The sequence below is a fragment of the Podarcis melisellensis genome, assembly GCF_964234715.1.
Source record: "Podarcis melisellensis genome assembly, chromosome: 5".
Classification (NCBI taxonomy): Eukaryota; Metazoa; Chordata; class Lepidosauria; order Squamata; family Lacertidae; genus Podarcis; species Podarcis melisellensis.
Window position 1 is genome coordinate 76,192,114 of NC_138537.1, and position 14,242 is coordinate 76,206,355.

General features: G+C 44.4%; 1 protein-coding gene across 1 annotated transcript in view; it reads right to left on the bottom strand.

The window, feature by feature from the left end:
* Positions 1 to 11,953, bottom strand: part of WAPL (WAPL cohesin release factor) — a 61,125-nt gene extending 49,172 nt beyond the window's left edge. The window contains exon 1 of the mRNA XM_081913483.1: positions 11,787 to 11,953. The gene's annotated coding sequence lies outside the window, so the exon portion shown is untranslated. The remainder of the gene's footprint in view (positions 1 to 11,786) is intronic.
* Between the last annotated feature and the right edge of the window lie 2,289 nt (positions 11,954 to 14,242).

Genomic DNA, 14,242 nt, shown 5'->3' on the forward strand with positions numbered 1-14,242 from the left:
CATTTGACTTTCTGGACTTTACTTTGCCCCATAAGAATTAATTCCATTCACATATATGGGATAAAATAAAGGAGGGCCCGTGGTGAAACTGTTGATGTGCGTGTGAGGGGAGTGGCACTGGCCCTCTCCCCTCCAACCCTATCTAGGAGACAATGTTGAAATCCTCATCATAGTTACTTTATATAGCTCTATCAGTATAGCAGTGCTCTACCATGTAACAAAAGCAAAAGGGCAGGTCCCTACATGAATAATTTTAGTCTAAATTTCAACACTGGCCAGAGTCAACAAAAGGAGAGGAGGGAGAGAAGGACAACTAGAGCAGGGGTCAGCAAACTTTTTCAGCAGGGGGCCAGTCCACTGTCCTTCAGACCTTGTGGGGGGCCAGACTGTATTTTTTGGGGGGAAATAATGAACAAATTCCTATGCCCCACAAATAACCCAGAGATGCATTTTAAATAAAAGCACACATTCTATTCGTAAAAATATGCTGATTCCCGGACCACCAGTGGACCGGATTTAGAAAGCGATTGGGCCGGATCCGGCCCCCGGGCCTTAGTTTGCCTACCCATGAACTAGAGGGAAGAAATTGTTGTTGTTGTTATTTTAATTTCTTTTACCCTGCCCATGTGACTGAGTTGCCCATCCGCTCTGGGCGGCTTCCAACAGAATACAAAAGAATATTTATTAAATTTGAAAACCGCCCTTCATCCAAAAATCACAGGGCGCTTCACAACATCAAAATACATGAAGTTAAAAGGGACATTTGTGGTGTTACATGTATTTACATTTCATTTCAATCTATTCTCCCAGTTCATGTTCCTCCCTCTCTCATCCATATTAGAGTCTTCAGGAGGCAGTAATCTGGTGGTTTTGGTTAGTTTTTGTTTTACGTACGTTGATATTGTAAAACAAATGTATATTGAGGGGGCTTTGTAAAATATTTTATGAAGCAATCTTTCTTCATTTGTATCTTAAGAATCAAAGTTCTACGCTTGCTTATGTGCCCAAGGCCATAGTTCTGAGTCTACTTTTGAGGCACAACTTGAACTGATTTTAGCCAGCAATCTGCAGTTGAGACCAGCTTCTGACTGGTTGCTTTCCCTTACTAAAGATATTGCAACCTGGCACATAGATGGCCTGAAGCCTAAATGCTAGAATACATCAGCTTTGTAAATGCCGGCAAGTGAAAAACCAAGTATCAGTGACTGAAATCAAAATTCAAGAGATGGGGAATCAATAAGTGATCCCTATCATGGCTCCCCTGTGTCAGAAGTGCAAGCCAGTCAGCAAAGAACTGCTGTGCGCTCAAACACCCTTTCTTTTCTGCAGTTTACACTCCCATATGGTACAATCATGCCAGTTTGAGAATCCTCCCTAGTAGGTAATAGCTGCTGGAAATACTGGTTCTACAGGATGAAGCAACAATGATAGTCATACATCTCATACAGTACATCTTCACCAGTCTTCCCACCCCCCACCCCCGCCCCAACTCCTACATGAACAATGAGCAACATTCGCTCCTGAAAGACAGTATTACTAAACTATATTGCGTTAAAAATCTCAGTTTTTAACAGGATTGCCACCACTGTTTCTCACAGAATGAATTTTAAAGCAAATTTTACTTGGGAGTTCTTTCTCACACACACAAAAAATTGTGCTAGGCTGAAAGAATTACATTAAGACTAGCAATATTTCTGTGTGTCCTGCATATCCCTTGGTTGTCACAAGTTTTTGTCTAAAGCAAAATCTGAAGTGAATTCAGGTTCATTCTCAGGCAGAGATATGAGAAACTTTGAGGAAACCCAAAGGTTGTTTTTTAAAAATATAGTTATTTTAGGCTGGGTTGGAGTGGGAATTGCAGGATTACATTTTCTCACGTTGTAGCTATCTCTGATAAGATGTGGTAAGATACCAGATGGTTGAATCCAGTAGGACTTAAATCAGTGCAGTACTGTTGAAGGTAATGGGGCAAGTTAGGCTGCATTCCTAACCCCCTACCTAGGAGTACACCCCATTTAATTTACTATGTCTTGAGTAGGCATGCTGAGGATTCTCCTGCTAGTCACACACAGTACTGGAATCCAACCCAGGATATTTGGGGCAAGTTAAAGTTCTTTTCTTTGGTGGCGTTTGGACTTTTGGTTTTATTATTTTTATTTCATGAACATGGCTTACTGACATGAGTGTTGGATGACTAGGATGGTGGTGGGCAAGGGGGCAACAGGGTTCAGGGTCATAGCCTCCTCCTGCCCTGAGTATTCAAGATGAGGAGTTAAATCTCAGAATGAGGTTGTGGTAAGCTATTTGACACAGGACAAGGGCCATATTAAGACATGTTGAAGCCCTAAGGTATATCAAGCTTCAAATGCCCCATAGCAGTAAGCCCCACACTGGAAAGTGTATTATTCTCACATAATGGAAATGGAAATAATAAATCATATTTTTGTCTTATCAGAACAATGATGTCTGTTTTAGGTTCTGTTTCCCCCATTTATTTTCCAACCAATTATGTAAAACTTGAAATTTTGTTGTTGTTTTTAAAAAGTTGCAGTTAGAGGTCCAAAACTGTAGTTTCCTCAACTTGCACGGCCCTATGCCCAGCCTTCTCTCCCTTTTCTGTCTTTACCACCCTTTTTCCCCCTTCAGCGAGTTCTTCTAGTCTTTGTGTCGCTTTCTGTGGAAGGGATTGAAAGGGGCTTGTCAATAAAGCACATGCCAAAGAGGGCCCCAGCCTCCTTTACCTCCTAGGATGTATAGCAGCCATGTTACAGGTCATAAAGTCCAAAACAAGCACCCCTCACATCCACCCCATTAACCTAAAGCGGTCCTACACTTCTTTCATAGTCATGTAGAACCCTGCGAACTGTAGTTTGTTGAGGGTGCTGAGAAGGGTGAAGTTGGCACCGTTGAGGTACCACAATTCCCAAGATTCTTTGGGGAAAGCCATGACATTAAACGGATATGGGTGGAGGAATGAAACCTGACAACAGAAACCCCCACTCCCAGAGATGGCCCCTGGACATCCAAAGGATTCATTCACACAAGCACGCATTATTTATTTACAACGTTTCACATAAAACTAGGTCCTTCAAGCAGGCTTGCAAACTTTCTGAACAGGAAAATATAATCCACCCATCAGAACACAAAACACAGAGAGCCAAGTGCCAGTAATGGCAGGATTAAATAATGGTGAAACCCTCAGTAAGATAGTTAAAACAGTCCACCTTGCCCAAACACACCTTGTGAAAGAAGGCCCTAGCAGCCCATCAGGGGCTATTAAACCATCAATCAAGGAATACAAAAGTCCATCCATATTCCTCTGCAAAACAACAGCCTAGCTATTACATTACAAGAGAAATTCTAAGGAAGGGGGCGAGGGGAAAAGCAATTCACAGGCCACTGAAATCTCAGGGTGGCTGTGTAGTTATTTACCTCCAGCAGGTGACAGAATTAATGATCCAGCTAGAATAATGAAGCAGAATAGATTTTTTAAAAAAAAATGTGTGTGTGTGTTGTCACTAAGAGGCAATGGAATATGGCAAAGCAAATCTGTCAGTAAACGCATTAAAAAGCAGCACTAAATAAATGAGCTGCTCTACTCAGTTTCCTGTGATTCTGATTATATTGGTAGTACCAACCTCTGTAGTGTATTAAGCAGATTCTGCGTGTTTCAATTGCACAGTCCTTTGAAATCTAAGTAGGTACCAGATGCACTAGATAGATGATAGATAAATCTGAAGAAGTTGACAAGCAAAGTGAAATCACAATCCTATTGATTGGCTATTGTGACTTCTGTAATAAAAATAGATCATTACCAGAGCACAGAACATCCAAACATAAAGATACATGCATCTTTACCCTGACTTATGGTTTTTGACCTACCCCACACTGTTTTTGTCATTTGTTTTAAACTGATTTTAATGTTGTGTTTTAAATTGTGGTGTCCTGCCCTGGGAACTTAGTACAAAGGGCCAGTAATAAATCAAGATGATAATATGATAAGTTGACACTTGTAAAAAAATAGAAAATAAAATCAACAGCCATCCCAACAGCTTGTAAGTCTTAAGACTGTTGCCTGTTTCAAACATTCGCATGGATCACCTATTTGCTGAGAGGTTAAACAATCAAGCCCATATGTGGGGTTTTTTGGTACCTTGAAATGATCACACTTGAAAGTGGGTAGGATAAAATGAACATTGTTCATCCTGAAATAATTCCATTTAGAAAGCTACTTGAGGATGCCCTTCGGCTCTCAGAAAGAGCATTGTTGTCACGTGTAAAGTGAGGAGATGAACTTTGCTCGTGGCTTTTGGGTAAATAAACAGGGACAGAAAAGAATTGTCAAAACTAGGTGAGGTGGGTGCCCAAAACTGTGATCTAAGGGAGGGGTGGGGGGACGATATTGGGTGGTTGTTTTTATTTTGATTATATATTTTGTGGTTTTATATTTTGATTTTTTTTCTGCGAACCGCCCTGAGACCTCCGGGTATAGGGTGATATATAAATACAATAAATAAGAATCATAAAATTGTAGAGTTAGAAGGGTCCACAAGTGTCATCTAGACCAACCCCCTGCAACACAGGAAACTAAATAAGTTAATCTAGCTACTTTTTGCAGGAAGATGGAGTAGGCAGGCTGCCTAAGTGAGCAACTGATATGATAATCTTTATTGTCATTGTCCCATACAGAACAACGAAATTGAAAAAATCTACATCAGACATTCAAAAACCAACAAGCCTGCTATCCCAGCTATCCCAGCCTGGTTAGCTCCCTAAAAACTCTGATACCCTATAATTAAATACAATATACTCCCATAGAGACTACCTTACACTGCGTTTAAAACCAAAATCACATTTGGATAGAAACTGTTTCTCAGGTGGCTAGTCCTAGTCTTTATAACCCTGTACCTTCTTCCAGAAGGCAGAAGCTGAAAGAGATCATTTTCAGGGTGTGCACTATCCTGCACTATCTCTGCAGCTTTCTTATGACACCTGGAAGCGTAGATTTGATCCAAGGTAGGAAGAGTGCACACTGAGGCACACGTAGGGCAACCGGAGACTCCTGAAGCCTGTGGGTTAAGGCTCTAAGGCCCATGGGCAGGATAAGAGCTCCCTTTGGTGCTAATCTGACTCACTCGCCTGACGTTTTGGGATCCCAGGAAAGTTTCCTTACTCGCTTTCAGAGGTGTGGCTGGTGTCATGGACTGGTTGGACGCAGAGGAATGGTGATATTAACCCACTGGGGAACCCCCAAGGGAAGAAGGCTCAGAACCAAGGGGTTGGTTGTGGGACAATGATGAGGGGTCAGAGGGAGAAGAGAGAGAAGACCGGGAGGAAGGGGTGATCTTGAGGCCCTAGCTAGTGGCAGAGGCCAGTTTGTTGCTTCCCATCAGCTCTCCACTGAACAATGGCACAGTATATTCTCATGCTACCACTAAACCTTTTGGTTCAGCAATCTGTACCAAACTGGGCACATGCACTTGGGCTTCTGGGCCTGTGACATGACTCCGTGCAGGTGAAGCCTTCAACAGAACGTCAGCAAACACATTCCCTCCCCAACAAGCAGGGGAAACAAACATTTTTGGCTTCTCTGCAAAAAAACAACCTGTCACTCGTCCTGGTTCCAAGACACAGGCCTGCCTGCCTTTGTTTTCTGTCCATTTTGCTCCTACAAAATAGACTAGATTCTTGGGGGGGAAAGCACCGGATGATTGCTCATTCAAGGGCTGCAACATCAATTGCTGGTTGGTCCTTGAGACGCACCAAGAACATAAGGTCAGGTGGGCACATTTTGAAAAGTCAAGTCACAAACACTTTGGTAGAGAAAGGAAGACACTTAATGCCACCTGAATGAGGGCGAGGGTGGTGTGTGGCTTAAATGGTTTTACAATTCAATTTTCCAGTGGTTTAGGAAAGGTTAATATAACTCTTTTCCTTCCATTGAGATGCAGTTTACAGGCCAGACCATTTAGGATCGTAATAGTTCCTTGCAACGAAGTATATATATTCAGTGCTTTTTTTCTTTAAAAAAAAATGTTTAGGGGTACTCTCATTTTCCTATTCATATTGAAATACTGCCCCTCAGTGAGGCCAAACTTAGATTCACAAAATATTTTGGGGTATGCGTACCCCTACGTGCCCCCCCCCCAAAGCACTGAATACATTCAGTTCCTACCACTGGATCATTTCACATTTTTCCTCCCATCTCCTTAGGCATAGTGAGAAAGCCGCCTCAGGCAACTGACTTCGGGCATCGTTAGAGGGCATCAAATCATGGGCGTAGCCAGGGTTTTTGTTGCGGGGGGCAGACGTTTTGTTGGGGGGGCAGAACCTCAGTTTGCTATGTATTTTTAAAAATTTTCTACTGATTGGGGGGCAGCTGCCCCTGCCTGCCACCCCCCCCCCTGGTTACGCCCATGTATCAAATTGTTAATTATTTTTTCTGTTCTTCTTGTGTTTTCATTTGCTGAGGGCAGGGAGAGATGCTTATGGGATTTTCTGTCTCAGGGGCCAGCCTTGGGTATTATTGATGCCTTGACTGGGGAAGGCATTTGCCACTCTCCCCTGACAGCAAATAAATAAATAAATGTTCACAGGAACATGAGAGGCTGCCTTCTTCCATTGGTGTATATAGCTTAGAGTTATCTACACTGACTGGCAGCAGCTGTCCAGGTGTTCAGACTGAAGTCTCTCCTGCCAGCCCTAGCTGGAGATGCTGAGGATTAAAGCTGGGACCTTTTGCATGCAAAATACCGTATTTTTCGCTCTATAAGATGCACCAGACCACGAGACGCACCTAGTTTTTGGAGAAGGTAAACAAGAAAAAAAATCTGAATCTCAGAAGCCAGAACAGCAAGAGGGATTGCTGCGCAGTGAAAGCAGCAATCCCTCTTGCTGTTCTGGCTTCTGGGATAGCTGCGCAGCCTGCATTCACTCCATAAGAAGCACACACATTTCCCCTTACTTTTTAGGAGGGAAAAAGTGAGTCTTATAGAGCAAAAAATACGGTAAGCACTATGCATGAGCTACAGGCCTGTATTCAGCTGGCCTTGGATGGAGCCTGCTTTAGGGGGGTTTACTGTATAAGGGCAGTCTCCCCTCCCCAGCTGACATGGCGATAGGTGCGTCACATAGTCTTCACACGTCAAGTGTGCCTAGACGCATTTTTATAAAGGAGAAAAGCATATTTAGTGGCATCCTATTGCGTTGGTCTGCACTGACACCTAATGGGAAGCAAAGAGCATGGCAGTGGCTCTGGAGGAAATGCCGGGAATGTTTAACTCACATCTCTGTCCTTCGGTTCATTAAGAAGGAGATTGTGGTAATTCAAGGTGAAAATCATGTTAGACGCCTGAATTACAGTTAAGGCAAAGCTGTGAACTTATTATTCAAAAGAGGATTTGGGCTGCACCTTGAGTGCGTTTTTTTTTATCATTGTCTTCAAAGGAGCACTGCTAAATTATACATCACCAAGCAGGTCCTTGACAGATGTAAATGCAGGGAAGCAAAGACTGCATTATAAATCGGAGCTGAGCAAAATGAAATTAAAATGTAATTGAATCAGGGGGGGAAACCCTACAGAATGTGGGATCAATAAAGAGTTACCTGCATGTATTTATAGTTCCGCCCACACCCCAAAATGTTAGCAAGGTGGGGTTCTTTGGAGGAGGGGAGAGCCAAAAAACAAAGAAGTTTGTTTTAATTGTTGTAGTTGTTGATGGAGGCAATTCATATAATATCAACACACACCAGAAGCATATTGTCAAAATGTCAAAGCTAAGGAACAAGCGAAACGCTTCGGGCACCTGGTTGCTTTTTCGTTAATGGAAAGCATAGCTATGCCTTCATTTGAAAGCATAACAAAGGGCATGGACTGAGCAAACATGATGCAGAAGCCTTGCTGAAGCTAAGCAGGTCTGGGTTTGGTCAGTGCTTGTATGGGAGGCAACTAGGAAATACCAGACTGAGCCCCATCATGGGAGAAAGGCGAGATATCAATGTATTAAAATACATAATAATTTTAAAAAGCATATTGCTACAGTCTCTCCACTTCTGAGGATGAAGAAATCTACAGGGCTTAGTTTTCTTCCAAACAAGAGAGGATTATAGATTTTTATGATAGCTATTTATTCATTTATACACGTGTGTTTTCACACACACACACACACAGAGAGAGAGAGAGAGAGAGACAGAGACAGAGAATATATGCTAAGCATGGGGGAGCAGACCGGCAAGTAGATGGAAAATGCAAATCTCAAAAATAGCAGCAGTACCCCCAAAAGTAAACCAGATGCTTTATAGCCCCCCCCCAATGATTTTCCCTTGCTGGTGGTTACTTTGCCATTGCCAGCTGATTTTCTTCTCTGGTGGTGGGGTCTCTGTGTTGTGGAGGGAGGTGGAAATGCAGCAGCAGAGATCATTTACCGGTAAGTATGTAATTTAAGGGCTAATTCTGCTAGTGTTAAAGTAGGGTTGCCATATTCCCAAAAGTGAAAATCCGGACAGAGCTATTGAACTTCTTTTCTTTTTGGGGCTTGAAGTTGTTGAGCTTTGGGGGGCTTTTCTTTAATTTTTTAAGATTAAAAAAAATTAAAATAACCCAACTTGCCATACGTCTGGGTTTTCCAGGAATTGGGGAGGTGTTGCTTAGCAACCAGGCAGACTGGCAAGATGTTTGCTGGTGTATGTTGGATCCTATACATCCCTGCCCTGAACAAGGACCGAAATAAGAAAGACAAAAACTCTCTGTTTCTTTCTCCTCAAATTATATACTGTTTTTGTTCAGTTTCCTCAGGAAGCTGTTATCGGGATTTCCTTTCCTTTTCTCCGGACTCCTTATTGTAGTGACTTTGCTAGGGTGGGAACCTGCCCTGCAGAGAGATTGCCCATTAAGGCAATGTCTCAGGCCAACCTTTTCCTGACCATGCTAAAGAATAAACCATGGTAAGATCTGCAAGTCACTCCACATTACTTTTGGAGGAGATGCAATGACTGAGTGAGTTTAAACCCTTAAGGGCACAGCTCACCAGGACCTTCTCCTGTGCAAATCTTGACATGGGTGAGCACAGCCAATTTGGAGCAATGAATGGCTGCCATGCCCCATCAGCACTAGAGGACAGTAGTGGAGGGGGTGAGGGCAGGGACAAAATCTGCTGCCTCCCCATATTTTTAACACAGGGGGAAATCCTTCATTTCAGGCCTTAACTGTGATTGGAAAGTGTCCATTCGTCTCAATGAGCTTGTGCAGCCGGACATATTGAAGGACTGTGTTTTCAGTTTGGCTTGACAAATCTGAACTTCTGATATTCCATTTAAAATTCATTTAAGCTGCGATCGTTTTTCAGTTTTCTTTTTCTTTTTTTAAAGGTTATGTTCACAACACATTTGGAGGCGTAATAATCACAGACCCAACCATTTTGTTTTATATCCTACCTTTTCTTCAAGGAGCACAATGTAGCCTGCAAGTTCCTTGCCTTTCCTCCCTACTAACAGCCCTTTGAGACTGAAAGGTAACAAATGGCCTACAGTTACCCTGAGAGATTCATGCCTGAGAAGGTATCTGAACCCAGATTTTAAAAAGAGATACAGTGGTACCTCGGGTTACAGGTGCTTCAGGTTATAGACACTTCAGGTTACAGACTCCACTAACCCAGAAATAGTACCTCGGGTTAAGAACTTTGCTTCAAGATGAGAACAGAAATTGTGCGGCGGTAGCGGGAGGCCCCATTAGCTAAAGTGATACCTCAGGTTAAGAACAGTTTCAGGTTAAGAATGGACCTCCAGAACGAATTAAGTTCTTAACCTGAGGTACCACTGTACATCAACAGGCCCTGGAATTTGTGGTGAAGCCAAGTTGAGATGCCGTAATGCGATTAAGTACAAGGAAGCAGTCGGTGCCTCAATTAGTATTTTGCTTCATTAGCCGTAATGGGGAAGCCCAACATTCTCAGCTGGCCCTGTCAGTTAATATTAACCACCGACTTCAGAAAGCACTATAATAACAGAACAGAAATGGAATCCCATGGAGACACCAGCAGTACTTGACAAGGAATGCAAATATCCCTCCACTGAGGAGAGCGTTATTGCCATCCTCGGTTCACACCACTGTAGGGCTTGTTGGAATACTCCAAAGAGAACAACAGAGCTGCATGCCGTAGGTTGTTTTCGTGACCTGCTGCCAGGATAAGAGCAAAAGGCTTGTGAAGACATGCGTGTACTGCGTTATTGTTACAACCCTTAACCAAATTAATCTGTCAAACCACCGCTTTGTTTAGCCCAGCATTGTCTCTTCAGACTGCCAGCAGTTCTCTTGGTTTCTGGGCAGGAGAATTTTAACCCCTCCTTTTGGTAATTCTTCACATTTGATGCCAGGGATGGAACCTGGAGTCTTCGAGGGCCTCATTCTCCTCTGGGCAACTTTCTGAGGTGTCATTGATGGGTGGGGCAAGGGGCAAAAGTGGGCGGGACAACAAATGGAAATGATACACTAGGCAATTTTCTGCATACACGGACTGCCACGGACTGGCTGGCTGCCGAGGAGTGGCAGGGCTAGGGAACCTCCAAGCAAAGAAGGCTCAGTGCTTGGGGAGTGGTGGTGGGATGGCGATGAGTGGTCAGAGAGAAAAGGGATCAGGCTGGAGGAAGTGTCGGAAGCTGAAGAGCTAACAGGGTTTAGTGAGCAGGAAGAGGCTGTGGCAGAGAGCAGTCCAGAATCAGAGGCAGAAGCTGAGGCTGGGGAAGAGGGAGGCCAAGAGGCAGTGATCAGGCAGGCTGCTGAAGAAGCCAAGGAGTCCCCCACTCCTGCTGTAACCAGTCCCCCCCCCATATCTCAGAACTGGCAGAGGCACGAAGACGGCAGAGCAGAGACAGACAAGGTGCCGGAGTCTCAGATTGCTTGGGAAGGAGCTGAGGGACAAGGAGACTTAGAAAACTGTGGAACATCTTCAGTCCTCGCAACTGCCTCATTGGGACAAGACCTGCTGGGAAGAGTTGATGTGCTCACTGGGCCTGAGCTGTTTTGTTTCTTTGCATAAAGTGTTCCCTTCATTGATACCTTGTGAGTTATTGCTGACCTGCTCCTGGTACCCGCCCTGAGGCTCACACACAGCTTTCCGTCCAGAGGAGAGTTCAAGGCACAATCAGAGTTCAAGGGCATATTCCAGTCAGGCAAAAATACTCAAAAAGTGTGAAAAGCAGAGCTGGTGAGAGGGGTGGCCTGGGGAGGGGGTGTGGTGTGGAAACAGTCCTGAGGGCCACATAGAGAGGCTGAAGGACTGCATTTGCCTCTATCCCAGGCCTGAGCTTCCCCACCCCAGAATTGCAGCATCTCTCATCCATTCATTCATTTATAAAACAGACTAAAACGTAGATTCCTTCTCCGCAGGGAGATTCCAGTTTACGACTTAACATCCGCAAAACTACTGTGTCTGTCTAGTCGCAATCCCACGTCTCCTGAGGCCACACAGCCTCTGGCTTTACAAAATATCCCTTATTTAAACAGGAGTGCAGCGGAATGCTGTACTCAACCATGAACCTCTGTCAGCTAAAATTGACATAACTCAAAAGACAGTGATCATGCACATGACTGTCTTTGGAACATGAATAAAACATTTGTGCCGTTGCATTTTAAAGTAGGTTCCCTTTAAAGGTCTCTGTTAAATGATTGCCATTTACACTAGGTGTGGATACTGCTCATCAGGATCTGGTAAGGGAGAAACTGCTTCAAAGGAACCGGCGGCAGCAAATTGTTTCTGATAGCAGAATCTTGGCAGTCGAGATGTTCCTACCTGAAATATTAGTGCGTCCTTGTGCTGTAGCATGAACCAGGATGTATTCACTCACTGACTCTTGCGCTTGCTGCTCTCTGTGCGCAAAGTCATAGCGGCGGTGGTTCTTAGTTGGCTGAGGCGCGAGGTGTCTTGTCATAGCCTGTGTCAGCTCATCGAAAGTGCATGCCTCTATGTCCCTGGGTGCCATCAGACCTTCCAGTAGAGTGATGGCGGAGCATACGAGCACCGTCAGTAGCACATCCACCTTGTCTGCCTCCCTTGTGAAGCCTTGTAGCCAGACGTAGCTTCTTATTTGGCGGAGCCACTGTGGCCATTTTGTAGGATGGCTCATATTGAAGTCCAGTGGCGGCCGACTATGACTGGTAGCCATTCTTGGACCTGAAGCAGTCTCTTGTGCGATTGTGGGTGGTTGCGAAGACGTGGCAGGCACAGTCTCGTTTCTGGGACTATTTGCTGAGTCCAGCGTGGCAGTGAGGTTGCGCTTACTGCAAGGCGGCAGGCGGAGGTGCTGATGTGCAGTCTTGGGCCTCTGGCAGCTGGCAGGAGCTCATCGATCCCACCTTCGTCGCCAATATTAAATGTTTGGAAAAAGTCAAAAGCCCAAGGCAGTACAGTGCTACCTCGGTATATTATCGGTACAGTGGTACCTTGTGGTATATTATCGGGTTACATACGCTTCAGGTTACACACTCCGCTAACCCAGAAATAGTGCTTCAGGTTAAGAACTTTGCTTCAGGATAAGAACAGAAATTGGGCTCCGGCGGCGCGGCAGCAGCAGGAGGCCCCATTAGCTAAAGTGGTGCTTCAAGTTAAGAACAGTTTCAGGTTAAGTACGGACCTCCAGAACGAATTAAGTACTTAACCCGAGGTACCACTGTATAAGTTCCTCAACTAAGTTTATTCAACATTTGTCAGTGACAACGGTTCACTCATAGGAACACAAGAACCAAACTGACTGGACACACAATAATAAACCTGAGCATGAACTGGCCGTTGACAGTTGACAGTTGAAAGTGCCTTCGCTTACTTGCCATTAGAACGTTCGTCTACCAACGCTTCTACGATTGGTTAGAATGCGCCTTGTAACATAAAATGTGTTAAACCCAATACATAGCAGTTTGACATATCTCCTACAAACCCACTTTGACAGACCAATGGTTATCCTTAGGGAACTATACAAGATTTCCATCCTCTTATTCAGGAAATGGTAGTTAGATTAAAGAACATAACAGGAGCCTTGCTGGATCAGACCAAAGGCCCATCTATTCCAGTATTTCTCTTCTCACATTGGTTGCCTGAAAACCCCAAAGCAAGGCATGAGAGCAATAGTCTTCTCTCACACTTGTTCCCCAGCATCAGGTATCCAGTTCAGGGAGGCAATATAGAGCCACCATCAACAGCAGCCACTAGCAACTTTATCCTCCTGTCTAATCCCGTTTTTATTTCACCTACGTAGTCACAAGAAGTGTGTGTGTATGTGTGTCTTCACTGCACCTTATGAGCTGCTGTAAGTGTGTGCTTTGTCAATAAAGAACTAAACTATTGGCCGTTTGTCCTGCTATTAGATGGGTGTTTCCGCGGGCTGACCAGGAGGGGCTGGGAGGCAGGGCCCGGCAGCTTTAACAGATGCTGCAGCAACTAACAAGCCTGGACACCTTTCTTCATGGTCAGCCCCTCAGACGAACACACCAATATATTTTGCCCTTGACCAGTATGCAAAACGCAGGAGGATTCTTTCCCAATGAGCTGAGAACTTCAGGGATACGGTTATAAATATGGCTCACAGTTCGCTTTGGCCAACGGAAAGTCTTCCCTACTCATATGTACTCTCCTCACGGCTCCCTCGGTTCTGTATTCTGTGACCTGGAAAACTTCCCAGTAGGCCTGACGTGATAAATCGTAGCTGCTCCAAATGTCAGTGGAAACCGCATCCGTTTAATAGACTACGGCGGCTCCATTCATTGGCCCTGCGTTCCCAAGAATAACTCTTTAAATTGGCCTTGACAGTGACATGCAAGAGCACCGTGGTATATTATCTGTGATAAATGTTTGCATTTCTGTAAACTGCTTAATAACACAGCATTTACCTGTTAGCTCAGAAGAAGTTGATAGGCCCATATGGAGAATTGGGAATTAATCTTCCTGGATTGCTGGGGAATGGAAATGCAGGCCTTTCCTCCTCCATATATATATATATATATATGCAGGTTTTGGTGTCCTCGGGTGTCTTCCCGTGTAAAAGTTGGGGTGTCTAGGCGACGTTTCGACGAGGTCTCACTCGTCATCTTCAGGCTGGTGCTTTCGGCTTCTTGTTACTGGAACAGAGCAGGATCTCAGTGTTTGAGTTCCTATAAATACTGCTCTGTTCCAGTAACAAGAAGCCGAAAGCACCAGCCTGAAGATGACGAGTGAGACCTCGTCGAAACGTCGCCTAGACACCCCAACTTTTACAC